This window comes from Rutilus rutilus, assembly GCF_951802725.1.
Source record: "Rutilus rutilus genome assembly, chromosome: 15".
Classification (NCBI taxonomy): Eukaryota; Metazoa; Chordata; class Actinopteri; order Cypriniformes; family Leuciscidae; genus Rutilus; species Rutilus rutilus.
Window position 1 is genome coordinate 34,335,983 of NC_140220.1, and position 6,492 is coordinate 34,342,474.

The window sequence follows — 6,492 nt, forward strand, 5'->3', positions numbered from 1 at the left end:
TTTAAAGTCAGTGGCGCGTTGCGCATGTTATTCATATGCTATTTTAAGGGTGCATGCTTGGCCTTAATCAATGTAACGTGTGCACAACGCGCATACACTTTGATTCTCTCATCTACACACAGACGCAGCAGTTATCATTTTTGCAAATCATACATTATTACGATAGATAGATAGATAGATAGATAGATAGATAGATAGATAGATAGATAGATAGATAGATAGATAGATAGATAGATAGATAGATAGATAGATAGATAGATAGATAGATAGATATTTTATTATAAAAGCAAACATCTAGCTTACACATTTACCCAAATTATCATACACCTGTTTAACCGAAGTTAATTTGGGTGTGTTTCTTCATCCCCAACGTCCCTGATGAGAACGTCGGTCTCCTCGGCTGTGAACCGCTCCTGGCGTGCTCCTGGCAAATCTGCCGTTATAATAGGAATCCGCTTTAGAACAAGCGCGCCTGCTCTTAAAGGGAATGTGAGATGTCGCTCTGATTGGTTTATTTCACGTTACGCCCAAACCACACCTATGAGTAATGAAGCTACTTCAGACCAACCCATTTTAGATTTGCGCCAGGCGCAAGAGTCATTTATCCCGCCGGGAAAATAGCAACAGCGCCAAGACCCACCCACAAAGTTACTTGCGCTTTGACACTTGCGTTTCAGATCGTTAAAATAGGGCCCTATAACTTGCTGGCGCAAAAAAGTTATTAAAGAGATCGTTAATATAGTCCAAGTGACTCCAGTGGCTCAATCTTAAGTTTATAAAGCGACGAGAATACTTTTTGTGCGCAAAAACAAACAAAAATAACGACTTTATTCCACTTTTCATTTCCTTCTCTCTGGGCCTCGAGTCTTTTCACGTAGTGTTTAAGCGTAGCGCGTCTGTGTTGCACGTCACCACGTAGGCTCACTATTGGGCGATGCTGGTCATGTGTGTGATACGTGGTGACGTGCAACAGACGCGCTACGCTTAAACACTACGTGAAAAGACTCGATTTATTTGATTTAGAGCATTTATTTGAAATAGAAATCTTTTGTGACAATATAAAACTATTTACTGTTACTTCTGATCAATTTAATGCATCCTTGATGAACTAAAGTATTCATTTCTTTCAAAACATTTTCACTGTCTCCAAACGGTATAGTGGATAGTTTCGGCATTTTAAAGAGTCAGTTCATTGTTGAACCGGGTGCTAAAACAACAATGGCAGCGCATGCTAATAAACAGCACTATCAGCGGGTGCAATTTTTTACTTTAGTGAATTCCCGCCAACATATTTAATGGAGTTCTGACCATTTAAATCTAATCAAGAACCGATAACTGCTCTCTCCCCCATTGTGTTTCCACGCGCTATAACATTATTACTGTAATGTTGTAATTGCAAAGACAGAGGCAATAGAGACAGAGAGAGTGTCTTTGTCCACACATCTAGAGCTCCATTATAAATGCATTCAGTGTCCAGCAGACCCATTCAACACGTACAGGCAGCCAAAGAGGCCAGCAGTCAGCGTGTCAATACATCACACTCAATGGCTCCTAAATGAGTGCATATGGAGTCTTGATTGAATAATACACAAATACAATGAAAGGGCTCACATTCATTGTTGGAAATAACTAGGAGCCACGCAGAGAACAAGCATTTAGATAAGTGGAGTAATTACGGATTTTTGCTTACATAATCAGTGAAACTTGCAAATGAGTGTGATTTTATGCAGTGGGTTATTTTCACAAGTGTTTGCATGCTGGTGGGATAAATGGTGTGGTTGGCTGTGAAAAGTAGTTATTTTGTGTGTTACTGTAACTCGCTCACTTTGTTTCTAGGCCCGTCCTCTCGTTTAGGCATTTATGATCGAACTGCAGATGATTCAGATTTTCAAATCCAGTAGTTACAAATGACTATTTGCATATTATCAAGCGTTTGTCTGCATGTTCAGTCATTGCATTTACACTTCTCCTACCACAACTCAACAGGTAAACAAAGACAAAAATATCTTAAGACGTTTCTTCAAAAAACCCAATAGAATAGAAGTTAGAAAACACCAAAAGCTATTTAATTTGCAGCGTGGCAAAGTCAATAGATTATCTTGGGGTCAATACGATTTTTTTTTTTTTTATAAATAAATGATTTCTATTCAGCAAGAACACAAAGACATCGGAGGAATAAATGACCTGATCTTAAAAAATAAAAACCTGATTTTTTTTTTTGTTACAGTAAAACCTTTAATCGTTTTTAAATATAATATTTAACAACATTACGGTTTTATTATATATATATATATGGTCAAATAAATGCAGCTCTTGATAAGAGACTCAAAAACATTACAAATCCCATTACCAATAAAGACCGAACATTTGAAGGGCAGTGTAATTTATGCAAGTATAAAAACAGAAAATAGGCACATCAAGGCTAAAGTTGAACATTAAACGATTTAAGCTAAATTAATTGGTGGAATCAATATAGAATTGCCCTGCAAGCTCTGTAAGAATCAAATTTCATTTGTTTTTCTGCTGTTCAAACTATAAATGATTAGATTAGAATTGAATCTGGAACAGAAATTAGATTTGGGCTGCCAGTGTGAACAAAGCTTTCGTCAGACTCAGTCCCAGAACTGCACATGGCCAGCACTATTACTCCACATCCACAGAGGAAATCTGATTTGTGATTCAGTGCTCTCAGCACTTACTCATTCACTGAGCTCTTTGTGTATTGACGACTCCTATTGTGAGTAAATCATGCTCTACAAAACAGAGATGGCGGAAATGTTGTTTCAAGTACAGGCAGATGGAGGTCTGAAAGTACAGCAATATATTTTGTATATTACATAAACTTACATATTATTGACCATGATAGAAGAAATGCTCTAAGGTAACCTAAGGTCTTCAATTCAGAGCCAGAAACATGAATGAGCTGTGAGACTGTGAGAAGTTATATGTTTTTGTTAAACAGGATTTGTTGTGTGACTATTATATTTCTTTGCAATTTCTCTTTCACCATTCACATTTCAATTCAACTTACTCTGTGCTGAGGCCAGTTTAATCCAAGTGCACTTTTATGAACCGAAAGAACCCATACACAAAAGAAATTTATTTTCTGGATATGTTTTGGAATATATGCACATATTTGAAATTGGCCCAATAAATATATTTCATACTTATATTTCATATATTTTTGTTATATTTCAGAATATATTTCAATTTATTTTTTTCTGTACGGGTCCCCAAAAGTGTCAAAAATATATGTGGCATATATTCCAAATACATTGAAATATATTCTGAAATATAACAAAAATATATGAAATATAAGTATGAAATATATTTATTGGGCCAATTTCAAATATGTGCATATATTCCAAAACATATCCAGAAAATATATTTCAAATACAATTCTTTTGTGTATGGGAAGCCAATTCTTTAATTGTGAATTTGTGGACACAGGGTCACTGCGTGCGGCCTTACACAGAGGTCAGTGTCGAAACAGAGTCTGTGCTTTTATGACGGCCCTGTATTTGAAGAAGGATTTGAGTTTAACTCTTTTCTGGTTTTCATTCAATCGGTAACTATTTACAAGCAGGAGAAGCGGCTCTCAAGATCATCAAGATCATCAATCACACAGATATGATTCTCATAAACACCTATGCACAGTTGCACATACACTGACAAATGCTCAACAATCCAGACTAAAAACCAAACAGAAAATCCTGTGCAAATGAAATGCTTTAAAATATGCCAGAAAATACATGTCTTCTTTCCTGTCTGTTTCTCTGCATTCCTTCTTCTGTTTCTTTGATGTCTTGGTGTCTGTCTACCATTCATTTTTTCTTCTTTGTCTCTGTCAGTCTATATTCCATGTTGTCAGTTTGTTTGACTGACTTTCTTCTTTCCTTTTCGATCTCATTTCCTGTAAGTTTGTCTACATTTCTTCTTCCATTCTGTTTGTCGGTCTTTCTTCTTTCCTCTCTAATTTTATTTCTTTCTGTTTTTCTGTTTTCCTTCCTCTCTTTTTGTCTGTCTGCCTCTCTGTATTCAACCTGTCTTACTTACTTCCTCTCAGTCTATTTTCTTTCCTGCATACTATATAACTTCCTTTCCGTCTGACTTCCAGCTTCCTTTCTTTTTTCCGACTTCTTCCTGTTTAACTTCCTTCCTTTCTACCCATTTGTTTAACTTCCTCTCTTCAATCCTCTGTCTGTCTTCATACCTTCTTCCATTCTGTTTGTCTGACTTTATTCCTTCCTCTCTAACTTCCTTCCTTATTTCCTTCCTTGTTTCCTTCCTTTCTGTTTGTCTGTTTTCCTTCCTCTCTAACTTCCTTCCTGTTTGTTTGTTTTCCTTCCTCTCTAACTTCCTTCCTTATTTCCTTCCTTCCTGTTTGTCTGTCTGTTTTCCTTCCTCTCTAACTTCCTTCCTGTTTGTTTTCCTTCCTCTCTAACTTCCTTCCTTCCTTATTTCTTTCCTTCCTGTTTGTCTGTCTGTTTTCCTTCCTCTCTAACTTCCTTCCTGTTTGTTTTCCTTCCTCTCTAACTTCCTTCCTTATTTATTTCCTTCCTGTTTGTCTGTCTGTTTTCCTTCCTCTCTAACTTCCTTCCTGTTTGTTTGTTTTCCTTCCTCTATAACTTCCTTCCTTGTTTCCTTCCTTCCTGTTTGTCTGTTTTCCTTCCTCTCTAACTTCCTTCCTTATTTCCTTCCTTCCTGTTTGTCTGTCTGTTTTCCTTCCTCTCTAACTTCCTTCCTTATTTCTTTCCTTTCTGTTTGCCTGTCTTTATTCCTTCCTCTCTAACTTCCTTCCTTATTTCCTTCCTTCCGGTTTGTCTGTCTTTATTCCTTCCTCTCTAACTTCCTTCCTTATTTCATTCCTTTCTGTTTGCCTGTTTTCCTTCCTCTCTTTCTGCCTCTATGTATTCTACCCATCTCTAACTTTCTCTGTCTATTTTCCATCCTGCATACTATTTGTATAACTAACTACCTGTCTAACTTCCAGGTGACTTACTTTCTTTTTGCCTTCCTTCCTTCCTTCCTTCCTTCCTTCCTTCCTTCCTTCCTTCCTTCCTTCCTTCCTTCCTTCCTTCCTTCCTTCCTTCCTTCCTTCCTTCCTTCCTTCCTTCCTTCCTTCCTTCCTTCCTTAAGCAAACTGTCACAGTGAACTGGTCTAACAGTAAATTAAATATGCTCTGTCTCCATTTCTAGCCTCGCTGCTATTGTATGCAGAACACATAAATCACAGCAGGCAGTAGAGCCCAAGAGAGAGGGGGTGGGTGTTTAGAAAGACTGTACAATCCTGAGACCAGCTCCAAAAGAGAAATGAGTAAAGAAAAAGGCAAAAAGAGACAGAGGTCCCACTTTACACCTGGCTGCAGGTATTTTTTTTCACCCTCTTCAAAGTCTCTTTCCTCCTACTCTGTTTATCTCTCTCCTCTGGTTCTCACACACACCCTAATACCTCTTTCAGCCCTGGCAAGTCGCTACAGATCCAGCATGTGAGCGTTTGGTTTGGGGTGAGCGCCGGTCAATCAATCACCCTTCTCTCATGGCTGTATTACAAGTCTGTTCTGCCATGTCATCACACAGGAATCTTTATGGAGGCAGACAGCACTGTGGGCAAGTTTTAAATAATCATTTTTATAATACACAGAAAGAGCAAGAGCTTTTATCTCTGAAGTGTTTCGGTGAGGGACAGGAACAGGATGAAACACAGCATTACAGATGGTGGGGAAATACACACTGAGGTCTAAGATAAAATGAGTTGGTGTATAGCAGATATAGGGGTGGACAACACACACACACACACACACACACACACACACACACAGCCAGTACTTAAGTGCCCTCATTGCATGGATGTGGATACAGTCTGTGGGTGGTTAGGAGACTGTTAAGGCCACAGTAAGATAAATATTACCTTTATATGGAGTAAGAACCATACATACCCTGTAGCTGTGTGTGAGATACTGAAATACAGCCCCCATTCTGTCTGAAGAGCAACAAACCCATGAAAGTTCACGAAAAGCTTATTCCACACTGGTTACATCAGCACAGCGGCAGAATACGGTCCTGTTTTAAATTACGTTTACACACAGTTCCACCTGAGTGACAACTGAATTCTGACATTTTCGTGACCAATATTTAGCCTTGAAATCCAGACCTAAATCTGAAAGATTAATGGTCTGGCGTCGACTAATGAAACTCGGCCAGCTCGAGGGGCGGCACCAAGCGTGCATTTGAAAATCTCGCTGCACGCAATTGGATAACACTACGACCAATCACAACAAGTTATCACTTAGCTACCAGCAGAGCTAACTGGTAGATTATACTCTTACCGTATCCGGTTGGCAAAACAGCAAAAACGTCCTTCTTGCAAAGAAACAATTCGAGCGGCGTCTTCTGTTCCTGTTTTAGATAAAAAGCCAAGTCTAACTCGTTCAGTGTAGCGGCCAAAGCCGTTTCAAACAACTGGTGTTCATCCATAGCCATCTTGCAATG